Below are 19,959 nucleotides of genomic sequence, written 5' to 3'. Positions count from 1 at the left end.
TGGACAAGAACTTTGTAATCAACCAAGACATTTTCTTCACTTTTGTGAAGGTGTTGTGTGCAAAGGGAAAATTGAAAGATGCAGAAACAGTATCTGAGGAGATGTGCAGGAGATGCCAGTTGAATGGGAAAGTTGAGGCAACGAAGGAACATTAACATGCATGAAATTCTTGCACAACTATATAGGCCCTAAAAACTATAGAACCCAGGACAATAACCACACAGCAACAAATAGCAATGTTCACAACAGGCCTACAAGGATCATACGAAAGCCCAAACACTTACAAGACTTCGTATAGAATAGTTTGGTCGCAGCTTCGCGATATAGTCAGCCTCTATGTGCTTGCACGATACTAGTCTCCTTTAGTTTTATTTGTTAGAAAGCAAATATTTCAAAAGTTTGTTATAACAAATTCCAGCTCAGCATGTATACACTATTATATAAGAAATATCAACGGAATAAAGAGGCATCAGATTACTCAGCTCAATTTTAGCTTTCATAAAATAGTTAATTCCCAATTAGCTCATTTGCAGTTCTCTATCAACTGGTCCGACCTGCCTTCTTTTTCTGATGCCGGAGCATCACACACGACAGGTAACCACGGATAGGTTGGAGGAGGCTGTTCATCGCCTCACACAAGGCCATGCTTCGTTAACAGACAGTCACCAAAACCTTAACACAAAAATAGAATCCGTCCATGCTTCTCTTACGTCCCAGATCGAGTCCCTTTTCGATCGGCTAGCCACTATCACAGCTCCCTCACCCTCCACCATCTCTCCCGGCCAACCACCACCATCCCCTGCCTCTCGCCACCATCATATGAAACTGGATGTACCTAGGTTCGATGGTCATGATGCATTAGGCTGGATATTCAAAATTTCACAATATTTTGAATATCAGGGCATACCTGAGCAGGAGCGGCTCACGGTGGCTTCGTTCTACATGGACGGCGCTGCTTTGTCATGGTACCAGTGGATGTACCGCAATGGATTTTTTCCATCTTGGACGGCGATGCTGCAAGCACTTAAGTCGCGATTTGCGCCTTCGTTTTATGATGATCCTCAGGGGGCCTTATTCAAACTGCAGTAGACCAGCACTGTTAGTGCCTATCTTACCGATTTTGAGAGGCTCGCCAATCGCACCGTGGGTATCGCACCTTCAAGTTTGTTGAGTTGTTTCGTTTCTGGTCTGACCCCCGAACTCCGCCGCAAGGTTCAGGCCCTGCGACCAGTTTCTCTGCCCCAAGCGGTGGAGCTTGCCCGCCTTCAGGAGGACAAACTGCTTGACCGTCGTCGCAGTTTCCGCTCCACTCCAGTTCCCCAGCCTTCATCCTACCCTAAACCAGCACCATTACCCTTGCCCCTTCCTCCTTCCAAAATCCCGGTCAAGCGCTTGACATCCGAAGAACTTGCCCTCCGCCGTGACCAAGGGTTATGTTACCACTGTGATGACAAGTGGTCCCCTGGTCACAGATGCCAACCCCGCCTCCACCTGTTCATTGCAGATGACGAACCCGATGATTTCGAGCCTCCTCTTTCCCCACCTGCGGCACCTTCAGTTGTCTCCCAAATAAGCCTTAACGACATGGAAGGCACCTTTGCCCCTCAGACCTTTCGATTGCTTGGTTTGATTCACCATCAGCAGCTCGTCATCCTCGTGGATGGCGGCAGTACGCATAACTTCATCCAAACGAGGATGGCTCGCTTCCTTGCCCTTCCCTCTTCCCCTACCACCCCTCTCCACGTGATGGTTGGGAACGGCAACACCCTGGAGTGTGACACCATTTCGCCCCAGGTCCCTCTGCAGATTCAGGGTAATTCCTTTACCCTAAATTTACTTCATCTTCCCCTTTGCGGTGCCGACCTAGTACTGGGCGTTCAGTGGTTGCAACTCCTCGGCCCAATTACTACCGACTATGCAGCGTTGACCATGACTTTTCGCTATATGGGCCACACCGTTACTCTTCACGTTGATGCACCCCTCACCCCAGCTCCAGTTACGACCCATCAGCTAAAACGTTTTGCGCAGACCCAAAGCCTATCAGCCTTATTCCACATTACTCCAGTTGCAACCCAACCCGAACCACCTTCCCCTTCTACACCCCCCAACCCCTACCACCTCCAATCGCCACCGTCCTGGCCCGTTACCCAGACATATTTACTGAACCCACCAACCTTCCTCCTCCCCGTACCATCCAACACCATATTCACCTTCTCCCTAACACCGAACTCGTAAATGTTAAACCATATAGGTACCCCCACTTCCAAAAGACCGAAATCGAAAAACAAATCACCTCTATGCTCGACTCTGGTCTAATCCAACCAAGCCATAGCCCGTTTTCTTCCCCAATCCTTTTGGTTAAAAAGAAAGATGGTACATGGCACTGTTGCGTGGATTACAGAGCCTTGAACGCTCTAACGGTTAAAGACCGTTTTCCGATGCCCACCATAGATGAATTGCTCGATGACCTGGGCCATGCTTCATGTTTCTCGAAACTCGATTTGCGGCAAGGTTTTCATCAGATTAGAATGGCGGACTCCGACATACACAAGACGGCCTTCCGTACGCACTAGGGTCATTACGAGTTCCGGGTAATGCCCTTTGGCCTCTGTAATGCCCCATCTACGTTCCAGGCGGCGATGAACGACACTCTCCGGCCATTCCTGCGTAAGTTTGTCGCATTTTTCTTCGATGACATTCTGGTGTTCAGCCCCGACTTGGCCACCCATGTTACCCATTTGGATACTGTTCTGGCAACCCTCTCAGCCCGCAAGTTCCTTTTGCGACATTCCAAATGTGAATTTGCCAAGTCTCAGCTTAATTACTTAGGCCATGTTATTTCTGCCCAAGGGGTAGCCCCAGACCCTGCAAAAATCCAGGCCATGTTAGCTTGGCCGGTTCCAACTTCCCCAACTGCTCTTCGTGGTTTCCTTGGGTTGACTGGTTTTTATAGGAAGTTCATCAAGGGGTATGCTACAGTGGCGTCACCACTCACGGCCCTTCTGCGCAAAGACAATTTTCAGTGGTCCCAGGCTGCAGACCTTGCTTTTCAGACACTTAAGAACCTGATGACACAGGCCCCTGTTTTGTCAACTCCTGATTTCTCCATTCCTTTTACACTTGAAACCGACGCATCAGCTTCGACCATTGGGGCAGTGCTCTTGCAACAGGGCCATCCCATTGCATACTACAGCAAAACACTCTGCCCTCGATTGCAACATTCATCGGCATATGTTCGCGAGCTTCATGCAATTACCTCTGCCGTGCGCAAATGGCGCCATTACTTGCTGGGCAATTCCTTCATTATACTCACAGACCATAAGAGTCTCAAGGACCTTATGTCCCAAGTCATTCAGACCCCCGAACAACAGAATTACTTGGTCAAACTTCTCGGTTATGACTATGAAATCAAATACAAGCCAGGGTCAACCAACATTGTTGCTGATGCACTTTCACGCATTTCTGATGGTGTTTGCTTGTCTTTTTCGGTCCCTCACCTTGATTTTCTTGACAAGCTTCGTCATACATTAACTCAGGACCCCCAATATATTGAATTACTTCAGGCGATTCAATCCCGGCCAACAGAACACCCTTCACTTTCGGTTCATAAGGATTTGATTTTCCGTCAGGGCCGCATTTGGATTCCTTTTCCAAACCCCTTTACGTCTATCCTTTTGGCTGAATTTCATTCATCACCACTCGGCGGACATACTGGTGTGGCAAAAACCGTTCATCGCGTTCGACAGAACTTTGACTGGCCGAACCTGCGTGCTGACGTTCGTCAATTCGTTTCTCAGTGTCCCATATGTCAGCTAACGAAGTATGAAACTAAGAAGCCTGGTGGGTTGTTACAACCACTTCCCCCTCCGGCTGCGGTTTGGGAAGACTTATCCCTGGATTTCATCATAGGTTTACCCTCTTCCCAAGGCTTCATTGTAATTTTGGTCGTGGTTGATAGATTTTCGAAGGGGGCTCACTTCGGCGCCCTCCCAACTCATTACTCTGCATTCAAGGTTGCTTCGCTTTTTCTGGACATGGTGTGCAAACACCATGGTTTTCCCTGGAGTTTGGTTTCCGATAGGGACTACATTTTTCTCAGCACCTTTTGGCGTGAGCTTTTTCGATTAAGTGGGACGAAGTTGCGTATGAGTACAGCTTATCATCCCCAATCTGATGGTCAGACGGAGGTCCTCAACCGGATTCTGGAGCAATACCTCCGTTCCTTCGTCCACCACAAACCTTCCCTCTGGATTCGCTTCCTTCCTCTTGCTGAATGGTCTTATAATACCACAATCCACTCAAGCACGGGATTTTCTCCTTTCGAGGTGATTTACGGCTGGCCGCCGCCGTCGATATCCCGATATATCCAGGGTACATCATCTATTGATGCAGTCGATAACCTGCTTGTTGATCACACAGAACTTTACACTGCTTTGCTTCATCACCTCCATAAAGCCCAGGAGAAAATGAAGGCCAACGCCGACGCCCACCGCCGTGATGTTCAGTTCTTTGTCGGCGACTGGGTTTACGTCCGCCTCCGTCCTTATCGGCAAAAGTCGGTAGCCAACACTTTTCACAAACTTTCCAAACGTTTTTATGGCCCGTTCCAGGTGATTCAGCGTATTGGTGCAGTCGCCTACAAACTCCGGTTACCAGCGTATTCAAGGATTCACCCTGTCTTTCACATTTCCCTGCTGAAGCCCCACCACGGCCCTTTACCGGCCGAATATACTCATCTTCCACCGGACGCCATTGAGAACAACCCAGTTATCTCCCCACAGTCTATTGTGGATTGGAAATGGGACGAGTCTGTTACCCCAGCTATCAAAAGGGTGCTCGTTCAATGGGACGGCTTGGCTCCTAAAGATACCTCTTGGGAATCTTGGGACGAACTGCGTACTTCTTACAACCTTGGGGACAAGGTTGTTTTCGGGGTAGAGGGTGTTGATAGCAATACCCAGGACAATAACCACACAACAGCAAATAGCAATGTTCACAACAGGCCTACAAGGATCATACGAATGCCCAAACACTTACAAGACTTCGTATAGAATAGTTTGGTCGCAGCTTCGCGATATAGTCAGCCTCTATGTGCTTGCACGATACTAGTCTCCTTTAGTTTTATCTGTTAGAAAGCAAATATTTCAAAAGTTTGTTATAACAAATTCCAGCTCAGCATGTATACACTATTATATAAGAAATATCAAAGGAATAAAGAGGCATCAGATTACTCAGCTCAATTTTAGCTTTCATAAAATAGTTAATTCCCAATTAGCTCATTTGCAGTTCTCTATCACAGTGGGGGAGGATTGGAGAAAGGGCTAATCCAACATTGGAACCTTAATGTTCATCCTTTGTAGGTGTTTGGATTGTAACTCATTTGGTTGGTGGTATGGTTAATAACAGGGTTTCAATATAAATTCAAAAAAATTGAATCTTTGACCAACTGATTCAACTAAATAGGGCAATGATTAAAATGAGTGCTAGTAACATTTTTTTTGTTCACACTCTATTTCTAATACTTTTTTTGAGATGTAAGACCATCAAAATTGGTGATTTTTAATCAATTCTAACAAATATAGAGTATCAAAAAGACAATGTAAAAAAGAATGTCGTTCACATTTTTCTTAAAATATTTATAACATAACTAGAGAGATGGGGATATGAATTTAGTCCATTGATGGACAATTGAATCTTACACTCCTACAAGTGTATCTTGTACCCCCCCCCCCCCATTTTGTTTGAAATTACCCTATTGCCCTTAATGAATTGGCACTACCTTCTTCAACCCACTCGCGAGGGGTGCCTCCCGCGATGCCTCCCTCCTGCGCAGGTTGCTCCCTTCATCCTTCGTCTCGAAGCCACGCATCGAAGGTAAGCTTCTTCCTTTCTGATGTGGGTTTGGGTTCCAATGCAATTGGGGTTGATTTCTGGTGGGGTTAAGGTTAGGTTTTGGTGGTGGTGGTTTTTGGTGTGAATGGGGTTGCATTCTGGAGTGCCCATTTTGTAACCAAATTTTTTTTATGGAATAACCTTTATGTTAGCAAATTTTTTTTCTGGAATGGCCTTTCCATAAGCAAAAAAACCTTTCGGAATGAGCTTTCCATAAGCAAAAAAGGCTTTTAGAATAGTCTTTTTGTAAGCCAAAAAAACTTCCAGAATGACTCTTCTGGGAGAACTTTAGCTTAAGGAATGATTATTCCAGAATCAGATTTGTAAATCCAAAACATCCTTTCCGAAAGTGTATTTTATATATATCGGAAAGGGGGTTCCGAAAATCAATATTGGACTTACGAAAAGCTCATTCTGGAAGCAACGACTGCAATCTATAGTAGCCTTTCCGAAAGTATATTTTGCACCTTCTGGAAAGTATGATTTTGACTTATGGAAAAACCATTCCAAAGGCAAAAAACACAATTCGGAATAGCCTTTCCAAAAGTACATTTTGAACCTTCCGAAATGGTTATTTCAGATAATACTATTTTTGCTTACGAAAAAGGTGTTCCATAAGACTTTTCCTTCCAGAATGATCATTCTGTAAGCGAATTTATTCCCTTATAGAAAGCCTGTTTCAGAAATAAATCCACGGCGTGAATGTGATTGTGTTAAAACATACCTGCAGAGTGGAGAGTTGGAGAAGGAAAGGGATTCCTGGGACGTCGAGTTGGATTTGCTTTATATCTTTGATGGTTGCGAGGAGAAGCGTTGGAGAAGAAGAAAAAGAACTGGAAAGAGGCTCTAGACTTGCACTGTGGTAAGAAAAGAAGAACGAGAATGGGTTGGAGTTGCGACTACAATAGAAAGAAGAGAAACTAAGAAGATAGAAGTGGTAAAAAATGAGAGGTAAACATATATTTAGGAAAATGCAAAATTCAATTGCCCATAAATAGTTTGTTTAACCTGCATGTTAGGACCAACCAAAATGTCAATTCATTTAAATGTGGGTTTATCTATTTTGAATTTGTAATGTTTGATCCGCAGGTTAATAGTCTAGTTCGTGTATTAATTATTTTTTAAAATATTAATTATTATTTCATAGTTTTATAATATGTTTTTACTGAAAGTTTAATACCATTATTAACTTAAATATATTTGATGTGTGATTAGCATTATTAAGTATTTGAATAATTACTTTGTGGTAATTAGTATATATTGACCATGTATTTAAATATATATTTGATGTAAATTTATTTTTATGCTTTATTTGATGTTTAAGTAATATAATGAAACTTCCAAAAAAAGTAATGTAACGAAACTTTCTTTAAAATTTCATTAATGCATATATTGTTTCCTATTCTTTTTTCACTAATCTCAGTTCCTATAAAAAAAAATCTAAGTTTTCAATATTTCTTTGTTTTATTTTTTTAAGCTTTTCATTTTTTATATTATTTTATTATTAGGCCACGGACCAATCCATTAGCCCGGGGACTGGACTTAGTCAGCAGGCATCGATCAGGCAAGAAGTTGGTACCTTGAATAAGCAAGTTTTATATGTCAATAATTTTAAAGTAAAAAATAAAATTATTATTTTCACTGTTATTGAAGCATGGAATATGAATATGATAATACAAAAAAATCAATTATTTGACATATATATATACATACATATACAATAATATTTTCACATTAAAATAGATGTATATTAGAAAATATTAATAAGTAATTGTCTCTATTTTTAGGGTATATGATTTTAAAATTTTCTCTTATATATATATATATATATTAAAATTTAAATTAAATAAATTAACTATTTTATGAAATATTATAATTATTTGATTATTTAATATTACTAAAAAAATTTGCAGCTCAAAAAGCTATAGAAAATTAATATAAAAATTAATACTTAATAATTAATATTTCATCAAGGCTTTTTATAAAATTTATTTTAGGCCCCAAGCCACATAACCAGATCCAGTATCCCGGGCAGATGAACAGGTAGCCACATATAACTGTCAGAAGAGAATTTTGGTAAGCATCCACTAATCTCGTCAGAGCTTAAAAATTTGCAATTCACACAATGATTAATAATATGGTTGCCTGGTCGAAATATAGAGAAACCCCTAACCATACCCTGCTTTAATCACTGATTGATCACACAATAAACTGCATCAATCTAATGGAACTAGATCAGAGATGAGAAGAAAAAAATGGAAAATTTATTCAAATCAAACCCACTTTGTAGCTCTGTAGCGGATGGATATGAAAAATTACCGAAAACAGAAAATATAACTCAGGTATTCAAGAGACCTGGACTCTCCAACTAACTCTCTCCCTTTCCTACTTATTTCAGCTTCCTCCTTATTAGAAATTACTGTCTACTGGACAGTTCTCTTCCTTATTTATTCTACCCTCCATTAAAATTATTTGCCCACTAAATAGTTACCAGTGTTTTACATCCTGGATAGCAGCATCCCCAAAAAACGCAATAGTGAGATAGCCTCAATTTTGAATTTTTTTATATAATTTATATAATGTATACCATAGGAATGTAAGGTAGCACATGCTTTCAAGAACTTATCAGACATCTACTGTAAATTCCTCGTGGGGTTGGGGGGTTTGATTTCTCATTCACAGTGCAGTTATCTATCAATTCAAAGCTACTGTTACAAGCCTATTATTCGGTTCATCCCTCAAGAACTACACTAAATAAATAATAAATAAATAAAAATGATTTCAAATTTTACATACGTTTAAATTAAAATGTTAGTGTACATGCATTAAAAGCCACAAAACTTCGAAGGAGGCATTACCTGATTATCTGTAGCCCAGCATGTAAAGAAGCAAAACACAGATTAGCAATCGAATATTGATTAGTATTTACTGCTCAATCATAAATATTTTATAAAAGTTAAAATAAAAAAAGGTTTGCAGGGCCAAAAGGTAAGGAAGAGCCAGAAGAAAGAAATGGAAGCAAAACAGGATGTAAATTATTGTCTTAGATCTAAATAGGGATTAAAATCAAAGATTTAACAAAAAATCAAATAACATCATGTTTTCAATCTTTGAAAACATATTGAAGACAATAATTTGCATGTTTGTTACTGTCTTCAATATGTTTTTCAAGGATTGAAAACACGATGTTATTTGATTTTAATCTCTATTTAATTTTTTTTCATGATTAGTCCTAGATTTAACAAAAAATAGTGCGGCTTTAGTTCCTCACTGGTCACTAGAGACTAAAAGTGCATAGTATTTATAATTTTTAAAGACTAAAAATAATAAAATTTAATAAGTACTAATTTCAAATACCATTTTTAGGGATAAAAAATATATTGCTACTCGAAACTTACAAGACTAGATAGGGTTATAAAATTTAAACAAAACACTAGTACAACATGTGTTGCAGGTTGTTGAATGTTTCATTATGTTGTATCCATTATACCTTGCCCTCTACAATAACTCCCAATGTAATGGTCTAGTTGTCATGTTAAATGCCCCAGGGTAGCAGAGTAAGTGAGCACCTGAAGTCAAAAACTGACTGATACCATAAGTTTGCTAAAGCTTAGAAAAAGAAATAATAATTATAATAATAGTTGTGTAAATTTTGTTGAACGTGTGTGTTAGCAGTTGCTTATTAATTTGTTTTTTGCTAGCTATTTGACCGAGTCTTTAGGATTATTTATTTTATTTTTTTTGTTGCTTAGTAGCTGTTATGTTAGTGGCTATTGTTTAAGAAGTCAGTTATTGTTTTTATGATTTCTTTTAGTTACAAAAATCTCTATTTAAATAGGTTATTATTCAATAAAAAGTGTGCATTCATCTCCCTTCATTCTGTGAGTTACGTTTATTATCCTACAAATTGGTATCAAGAGCCTTCTTCTTAAGAGGGACCTGTGAGTGAACCGAGTGAAACCCACCACAAAAAGCCAAAACACCTTGCTTCAATTCATCAAATTGATGGATTCTAAAAAATTGTACACAGCACTAGCACCACCTGTGTTTGATGGTGATAATTATCAAATATGGGCAGCAAGAATGGAGGCATATCTGGAGGCAAATGATCTCTGGGAAGTTGTTGAGGAAGACTATGAAGTTCTTCCTTTACCAACCAATCCAACAATGGCTCAGATAAAAAATCAAAAGGAGAGGAAAGCAAGAAAGTCAAAGGCAAGAGCTTCTTTGTTTGCTGTTGTCTCAAAAGAAATTTTCACTAGAATAATGACCATCAAATCAGCATGTGAAATCTGGAGTTTCCTCAAGAATGAATACGAAGGAGATGAAAGGATTAAGGGAATGCAAGCCCTGAATCTTGTTAGAGAATTTGAGATGCAGAAAATGAACGAGTCCGAAACAATTAAAGAGTATGCTAACAAGCTTCTTAGCATTGCCAACAAAGTAAGATTGCTTGGTTCTGAATTTTTCGATTCAAGAATAGTTGAAAAAATACTGGTGACTGTCCTTGAAAGATTTAAGGCTACTATTACATCCTTGGAGAATACTAAGGATCTGTCAAAACTTACCTTGGCAGAACTTGTAAATGCTTTGCAAGCCCAAGAGCAAAGAAGAAGAATGAGGGCTGATGGTTCTATGGAAGGAGCATTGCAAGCCAAATTGCAAATTAACCAAGGAGAGAAAAACAAGTGGAAGAAATACAAGAAGAAGAATTTCAACACACAAGAAGCAACGGCTAACACTAGCAACAATAATGCAGACAACAACAAAAGATTTCCTCCTTGGAAGCACTGTGGTAGAATGGGTCATCCCCCTTTCAAATGTTGGAGAAGACCCGATGTTAAGTGTGAAAAGTGCAACAAGTTGGGGCATCATGTGAGAATTTGCAAAAGCAATCTTCAACAAAAGAATGAGGCTTAAGTTGCAGATCAATAAGAGGAAGAACAATTGTTTGTAGCAACTTGTTTTACAAGCAGTAGCTTAACTGAATGTTGGCTAGTGGATAGTGGTTGTACCAACCACATGACCCATGATCAAGAGTTTTCAGAGAGTTGAACATATCACAGGTATCAAAAGTTAGAATCAGAACAATTGGTTGAGATTGATCAAAACTTGCTGAGTGTGGGACAATTGGTTGAGAAGGGGTTTAAAGTCATATTTGAAAATAAGCACTATTTGATTAAAGATGTCAATGACAAGGAAATTTTTAGTATCAAAATGAAAGGCAAAAGTTTCTCATTTGACCCACTGAAGGAGAAGCAAGCAGCCTATCCAGCTATTATAAACAGTATAGAAGATTAGCACAAAAAGTTAGGCTATTTCATCATGCAACTGTGCTGAACATGCAATGAAAGGAGTTGGTTCATGGCTTACCTCACTTAGATACTAAATTACCAAGCTGTGAAGCATGTCAATATGGCAAGCAAGCAAGATTACCCTTCAAACAATCAACCTGGAGAGCAACAGAGAAGCTGCAATTGATTCACACAGATTTGGCCGGACCTCAAAGGACTGCTTCGCTTAAAGAGAGTAAATATTACATCATCTTTATAGATGATTTCACCAGAATGTGTTGGATTTACTTTCTTAAGTCTAAGTCAGAAGTTGCAGGTGTATTTTGGAGATTTAAGCAGTGGATTGAAAAGCAAAGTGGTTGCATGATTTAAGCTTTGAGGTCTGATAACGGCAAGGAGTACACTTCAGCACAATTCACCATGTTTTGTGATGAAGCAGGCATTGAGCATTAATTAACAACTCCTTACACCCCTCAACAAAATGGGGTTAGTGAAAGAAAAAATCGAACGATAATGGAAATGGTCAAATGTATGCTTCATGAGAAAGGGTTGCCTAAGGAATATTAGGTAGAAGCTGCAAACACTGCAGTATTCTTGCTTAATCGACTTCCCACCAAAGCAATAAACGGGAAGACTCCTTTTGAGACTTGGTATGGTTATAAACCTTCCTTGAAAAATTTTAAAGTATTTGGATGCTTGTGTTTTACTTATGTGCCACAGATTAAGAGAGACAAGCTAGACAAGAAAGCTGAACCTGGTATCTTTGTGGGATATAGTTCAGTATCTCAAGCTTATAGAGTTTTCCAACCTTACACAAGGAAAATTCTGATAAACAGGGATGTATACTTAATGGAGAATGAGAAATGGAGCTGAAATGATACTGAAAAGATGCCGATAGCTTATCCTTTGCAAAATCAAGATGAGTTAATTGATGATACACCCGTGAGAGACACTAGATTGCTCTCAGATATTTATGAAAGATGCAATGTAGCAGTTCTAGAACCTGTAGGATATTGGGATGCAAAGGAGGATCCAAAATGGAGTGCTGCAATGCAGGAGGAGCTTGTCATGATTGATAAAAATCAGACTTAGGAACTTGTTGAAAGGCCTGAACACAGAAAAGTCATAGGTGTGAAGTGGGTGTTTAGAACAAAGCTGAATGCAGATGGATCAATCAACAAACATAAAAGCAAGGTTAGTAGTAAAGGGGTATGCTCAAATTTTTGGAGTATATCTCTTTAATACTTTTGCTCCGCTTGCAAGGCATGATACCATTAGGATGTTGCTAACTATTGTAGCACGGAAGGGATGGAAAATCTGCCAACTTGATGTCAAGTAAGCTTTCTTAAATGGATTTCTGGAGGAAGAAATCTATGTTGAGTAACTTGAAGGTTTCCTTGTGAAAGGACATGAGGACAAAGCCTATCTATTAAAGAAGGCTTTGTATGGTTTGAAACAGGCCCCAAGAGCTTGGTACAACAGGATTGATGAGTACTTATCAAAACTAGGCTTTGTTAAAAGTCTTAGTGAATCCACTTTATACATCAAAGGTGATCAAGCTAACTTCATTTTGATCTCTTTGTATGTTGATGATCTCTTAGTCATTGGCAGCAATGTAGAACTTATTCAGTAGTTCAAGGATGATATGATGCAAGTCTTTGAGATGGCAGACCTAGGAGAAATGTCCTATTTCCTTGGTATGGAGGTTATGCATAATGAAGGTGATATCTTCATCTGTCAGAGAAAGTATGCAAAGGTGATCCTGAAGAAATTCAACATGCAGAGCTGTAAAGGCATGAACATTCTTATGTGTCAAAAGGAGAAGTTATGCAAGGATGACGGTTTAGAACAAGTGGAAGAAGCACTTTATAGAAGCTTAATTGGCTGCTTAATGTATCTCACAGCAACAAGACCAGATATCTTGTATGCTGTAAGTGTACTTTCAAGATTTATGAATTGTGCTAAAGAATCTCACTTTAAAGCAGCAAAAAGAGTGTTAAGGTATGTTAAGGAGACTTTAAATTATGGAATGAAGTTTAGTCAATCATAAGATTTCAAGTTACAAGGCTATTCTGATAGTGATTGGGCAGGGTCTTTAGATGACATGAAAAGCACCTCAGGCTACTGTTTTAGTTTTGGATCAGGGATGTTCTCTTGGAGTTCCAAAAAACAAGAAATTGTCGCATAGTTAACAGCTGAAGCAGAATTTATAGCAGCCACAACAGTTTTTAATCAAGCCTTATGGGTAAGGAAAATGCTAACTAATTTGCTCTTGGAGCAAGATACAACTACTAAAGTAATGGTGGACAACCAAGCAGCCATAGCCATCTCTAAAAATCCAGTTTTTCATGGAAAAACAAAGCATTTTAGCCTCAAATTATTTTTTCTTAGAGATGTACAGAGGGATGGTACAATGTGCGTGAAGTACTGCAAGACTAAGGACCAGCTATCAGATATCTTCACCAAAGCACTTCAAAGAAGCAGATTTGAGTTACTGAGAGAGAAACTTGGACTTGCCAACCACTGATACAGGGAGGAGTGTTGAACGTGTGTATCAGCAGTTGCCTATTAATTTGTTTTCTGCTAGCTATTTGACCGAGTCTTTAGGACTGTTTATTTTATTTTTTTTGGTTACTTAGTAGTTGTTATGTTAGTGGCTATTGTTTAGGAAGTCAATTATTGCTTTTATGATTTCTTTTAGTTACAAAAATCTCTATTTAAACAGATTATTATTCAATAAAAAGTGTGCATTCATCTCCCTTCATTCTGTGAGTTACGTTTATTATCCTACAAATTTGAAAACAAATCAAGACACAATCGGATAATTAATCTCTAGTGAACCTTCTGGATTACAGCCTATACAAAAAAGAGAAATAATTGACAGATAACACATAATAAAGGGACTGAAATATCATACCAAGAAATATGAATTTGAAATTTCTTTTAGTATATCCCTGAAATAAGAAATACACAGGCAGTGTTGCCCAATGTATGTGAACCAATCTCTCTTCCACCCCCAAAAAATCAAAATTGCTATTCTATGATGCTAATGGCACGTAGGAGGGGTGGATGTCAACAAATCAAATGTAGAGTAAGATCAATTGTTTCCAAGCATATTACTGGAATCAGAAAAACCTCTAGCAACATATATCATTGCTAGTTCTGGAAATCGAATGTCATAACATATGCCTATGCTAATGCGTCCAACCTCTACATGAATCAACTCATTATTTCAATTTGTTTACCCAGACAAAATTTTCATTGCAAGAAAAAAATAATCACAAATAGCAAAAATTTAAATCACTCTTGTGACATGGTAGTCAAAAAACATGTTTATAAATAAAGAATGATTGTATGGGAAGCCTACATTACAAGGTTGCTATCTTTTTTCTTCAGTTTCATTTGGGTAAAACTCGACTACAAGCATAATTAGTTAAAAAAGCGCACAGATTATCCTCTCCTTCTATAATAATGTCATAATTTCTTAATGATTGTTTTCTCTTTCGTATCCCACACTCACATATATGCACAAACATGAGAAGCCATAAATACATAAAAACAAGTAATCTGAACAAGTGATATACTTAACAAAATTTCCCCTCATAGAGGCATACAATCTCAAATTGTTCATAAGATACCCTGGCATTTAAGTTCAAGAAGAACCATGGAAAAGTATAAGTCAATCATTTTAGAGCTTTATCCAATCTTACAAGGCTACAACCATAATAACTTTCATTTCCTTTCGCCACCATACACCTCTGCAGCCAGCCAACATTAGCATCAGCTTGAAACTTGAAACTTTAAACATACATTTCTCATTTACATGACAACAAACATGATCGCAGAACAAAAGACTATATTAGTACTAAAACAGATAGAACTAAAGTGAATGAGTTTGAATGCGGGATCAAAGAACATGTTTAGACCTGTGTCCACAATTGTCAGAGTCTCCCCAACAGTAAGAGTTTTTGATTCAATAAAAGTAATCTTCCCAGGGATGTCAATATCAAAAAGATGTATCTATATTAAAGCAAGCCAATATACCAGAAATTACAGAAAATCAATCAAGATTCCGTTGAATTACGAAATTTAGTGTACAAGTTATTGGGAGGAGTGGTACCTTGCGGTCCTTGGCTAGTAGGTTTTCGTCGGTGCCAAAGACGCAACAAGTGTTGTACAAGAGACCTCCATAACTTTCTAGAATAAAACAACCAACAATAGTGATTTTCAAGATACGAGAGAGTTCAGATAGCATGGCAGTGGAAGGAGAAGCACCGGCGTCAATATCCTCAGCGTAGACAGAAAAACTATCATTGGAATAAGGACTGTTCCAAATTTCCTGACAAGACAAAACAAAACAAGTTAGCAATCCTTCCCTTAAGTGTGATCCTAAAAAGAAGGAAAATGGACTGACAGGCAAAAGAACAAGTTGGGCGCCCTTTGATGCATCATCCTGAATGGCGGTGCGAGCATGGGCGATGTTGTTGTCTTTGTCGGGGCTGACAGAGAGTTGATAGAGGCCAATTTTGAAGTTAGAGAGAGGGGGAGGGGGCAAGGGAATGGCAGGAGGGGCAAGTGCTCGTTCGGAGTTGACGGATGTGGCAGACATGATTGGATTTTGAGAGTGGTGGATTCGACAGTGGCGGGGGTTGGATGGAGAAAGAAAGGGGGGAAGAAGGAGTTGGAAGTGGGAGAATGGCGGTGGAAAATGAAAGATTTCAAGTTAAGCAGTGAGGATAGTGCGGATGCTTTCATTTCTAATTTCGGAAATCTAAACCCTTCGCTTTGATTTCAGCTCAGCTCAGCTCATCGGAACCTACCAATTCACATGGATCGGGTCTCGCTTTTACCTTACCGGGTTAGCGGGTCTTCATCATCTATCTTATACAAACAAGGCCTTGACGATGCTGACATGGACGTGCTAGTGCCTACATGTCGCGATGTCGTGCGTCCTAATTCCCACCCAAAAATGTCATTGTCATACTGCATTTATTACTTTTTGTCGTTTGCGTACTGTACACTTCAGTTATCGATGCATGTATGTTTCCAAGGACATTTATTGCGCCACTGAAGTGACTGCTGCATTTTCGAATTCCATTGTGTGACAATTATGGCTTTTCAATTTTCCCCCATTTTCATTTGCCTCATATGACCACTCACCGTAAGTGCACTTCCATTTTCATTTTTGCCGTCAACGAGAATTGAGATACAAGCCGAGCCATATGTATCCCATACCCTAATTATAGGTTCGTTTTCGTTACCAACATTTTGTGTATTATTGCTTTTTTGGTTGTAATGCTGCGTTGATTTTGTTTTGAAGTCGTTTTTAGCTTAGTTTCGCATGTATGGGTACATTTTTCTTTTGTATGAGTTGTGGAAACTGAAATGGTTAAATCTTTTTGTTGTGCATTGTCATACCCTAATTTCATCCGGGGACCATCTGTTTGTTAGGATGCGACCCTCGCTTAACCACTTCGAGGTACTTGACACCCATCGTTAGGCAATCCGTGAAGTTCCGCGATATGTCGGGAGTTGAAAGGAAGTGTTAATGTGCAATCCGTAAAGTTTCGTAACATTCAGGAAGCCAAAGAAGGGATGATTGCGTAATCCGTAAGGTTTTGTGACATTACGGAAAGAAAACAAGTATCGCTACGTAATTCGTAAAGTTCCGTAATGTTACGGAAAAAGAATAAGCAAAAAAGGGCTGAGAGGGGTGTATTTAGTAAACAGGGGTGTGCAAATAGCAATCAAGCCCACTTGGGCCTTCCAGGATCTTCCAACAAAAGGCGGTGCCTTCTGGTGGAAGCAACCCAGCTCGCTTGGGCGAGCTGGCGGCAACCACCTCCCTCTTTTCCCCTATTAATAGGGGAAGGAAGGCAGAACAAAAATGTTCAACCCTCCTGGTATCTGAGAATCACTTAAAATTAGTGAGAAAAATTGTTTCCATGAAGAAAATCAAAGCCGGGGCGCTTCCGTAACGCTTCCGAGACGTTTTCGTGGGTGATTTCGCGAAGATTTTCCACCGTTCTTCATCGTTCTTCGTTCGTTCTTCGTCGTTCTTCGGTCTTCAACCGATAAGTTCCCAAAATCGAGCCTTTCAATTCATTCTATGTACCCTTAGTGGTCCCCACTTGTTTCACATGCTTTTACTTTTATTTTATTTACTTTCTGTAGCCCCTTTTGACCTGCTTTAGTCATTTATTTAAGTCATTTTCTCGCCTAATCAAAAATAAAATAAATTTCCACCGATCATTTGAGTGGTAATATCTTTTAATTTTTGTTAAAATAAAATCCAACCGATCTTTCATGTCTAACCACGTTTAAAACCAAAAAGAGGCAAAATAATAATATAATAAAAAAAATATCTTTTAATAAAATAATCAAAAAAATCAATCGGACGTTTTTTTCTTTGGGATTTTCTTTCTTAATTAAATTGACTAATAACCAAAGTGAAACTAAGGCTAAAATCAATTCATAAACCAAGTTTTTTTCATCACCTAAAAACCATTTTTAAAGGTCCAACACCTTGAAATGGTCTTTTTCGCTTTTATTGGTTAGACGTGGATTTAAAAAGCCTAAAAACAACACATAGCTTTGTCACCTCTTTCAAAAAAGAAAACAAGAGATCATTAATGGTCCAATGCCTTAATGTTTTCTCTCCTTTCAAAAGAATCGAAAGGTCGTTTAATGGTCCAACGCCTTAAATGACCCTTCCGTTCAATAAAAATATATCTTGCAAAAAAGGATAAAAACAATTTAACCAACGTTTAGCTCTCAAAGAATTACGTAGGTCTGATTTCCTTATCACAATTGAGGGATACGTAGGAGCAAGGGAAACACCCTAGCCGACCACAAAAAGATAAAAAATATAAAAAGGCATAAAAAGACATAAGAACGTAAGAAAGGAAAAATAAAACAAATTGAAGTCATGTTTGCACACTTGATTAAAAATGTTGTCGTCCATTGTGACGGACGCGTGGGGGGCTAATACCTTCTCCGTGCGTAAATACAACTCCCGAACCTTTCACTTAAAATTCGTAGACTATGTCTTTTCCGGTTTTTTTGACGTTTTCCTCAAATAAACGTTGGTGGCGACTTCGCGCATTTTCCTTTCTTGGAAGACGCACCCATGAGTCTTGCGTCACCCTCCCTCCGAAGGGTAGGTTGCGACATGCATGTTTCGTTTGTTTTCTTTACCGTGTTTATTGTTTCCTATACCAAGCTTTTTGCGCCTTCGTCATTTGTTTGTTGTGATGATTCATTATTTTTGTTTTCGTTGCATTTTCATCTCAGATCTACATCATTGGGTACCTTTGTTTTATTTTATGACTTTTTGCAACACAAAAGCTTAAATCTTTTTTGGTGTTCTGGCTTTTGTTTTGCTTGCATTTTCACGTCATAATCACATCATGGAGTACCTAATTTTTTTGTTTAAATGATTTTTCGAAACACCTTGTGGGTAATTTTTTTTTGTTCAGATGCGTTCCTTTGTTTTGTTGTAATGGTGCCTTATTTTTTTTTCTTTTCGTTACTACACCATCATTTTCTTCATTTCGTCATTGGTTTGTCGTAATGGCTCATTATTTTTGTTTGCGTTGCATTTTCATCAAAGATCTGCATCATTGGGTAACTTTTTTTTTTGTTTTATGACTTTTCGCAACACAAAAGCTTAAATCTTTTTTGTTGTTCTGGCTTTCTTTGCTTAATTTACCGTGTGTATCGTTTCTATACCAACATTTTCTATTAGTTTGTTGGAATTCTGATTTGTTTTGGTTTTGCTTGCATTTTCACGTCATAATCACATCATCGAGTACATTATTTTTTTTACCACATTTTCCTCATGTCTTTCTCGGATTCTTTGGTTTATTTTTTATTGCATTTTCATCTCAGTTCTGCATCTTTTGCCACATGTTTTTTTTATCCGTTTTCCAAACACAAATGGTTAGATATATATTTTGTCCTGCCTTCCTTTGTTTGCTTTACCATGTTTGTGTTTTCTATACCCTAACTGCACTTCCACTATGTTTTTGGTCGAGAACAACAAAGAATTCAAGAACGACAACCAGAAAGAACGCCTGTAATAGGTATCCCCCAACCCTAAGTACAAGTTCATTTTCTATACCATAGTTCCCCATTTCTTCATTTGTTTGTTTAATGGTGCCATGTTGGAGTTTTGATGTTATATTCAGGTAAGTTCTGCATGCTTGGCTAAATGTTTTTTTTATATTGGATGGGTTTTGAAAACATAAATAGTTAAATGTTTTTGTTGTGGTGGGTTGGATTGTTTACTTTCCAATGTTATTTATTTTTTGTTCTCAACCCAGTTGGTTTTTGTTTGTTGGAATGGTGTGTTTTTTTTCTTTTGGTGCCGATTTGAGGTCAATTTTGCATCATTGGCTACATCTTTTTCATAAGTAATGCGTTTTGGAAACAAAAATGCCTAAATGATTTTGTTCTCGTTGGTCTGATTGTGTAGTTAACAATGTGTATTTTTTTTTCCAGATCAATCCATTAGTTGAAATGGCAAATGTTGTTGTTGTGTTTTCTTCTTCCTGTCTGTATGTGTCATCTGGATTTTTTGTTTTCATAATATTGACAACTCTGTGCTTCAATGTTTGTATGTGCATACTGTGTTGTTATGGTCCGTAAATTAATTTTATGTATCGAATCACAATACTGTCATTTATTTGTAGTCATGTCTCGGAAGGAAAACCTGATAGCGGAATTGCATACAAAGAAAGGTACTTGGAAGATAACAGTCTGAATCACTAAT

The 19,959-nt window shown here is 38.6% G+C and overlaps 1 pseudogene; it reads right to left on the bottom strand.

The window, feature by feature from the left end:
* Positions 1-7,880: 7,880 nt before the first annotated feature.
* On the bottom strand, positions 7,881-15,941 carry LOC100786165 (omega-amidase, chloroplastic-like; annotated as a pseudogene).
* Positions 15,942-19,959: the final 4,018 nt, after the last annotated feature.

The sequence above is a fragment of the Glycine max genome, chromosome 20, assembly GCF_000004515.6.
Source record: "Glycine max cultivar Williams 82 chromosome 20, Glycine_max_v4.0, whole genome shotgun sequence".
Classification (NCBI taxonomy): Eukaryota; Viridiplantae; Streptophyta; class Magnoliopsida; order Fabales; family Fabaceae; genus Glycine; species Glycine max.
The sequence above is the reverse complement of the archived record's forward strand: the minus strand, read 5'-3'. Positions and strand labels throughout refer to the sequence as shown.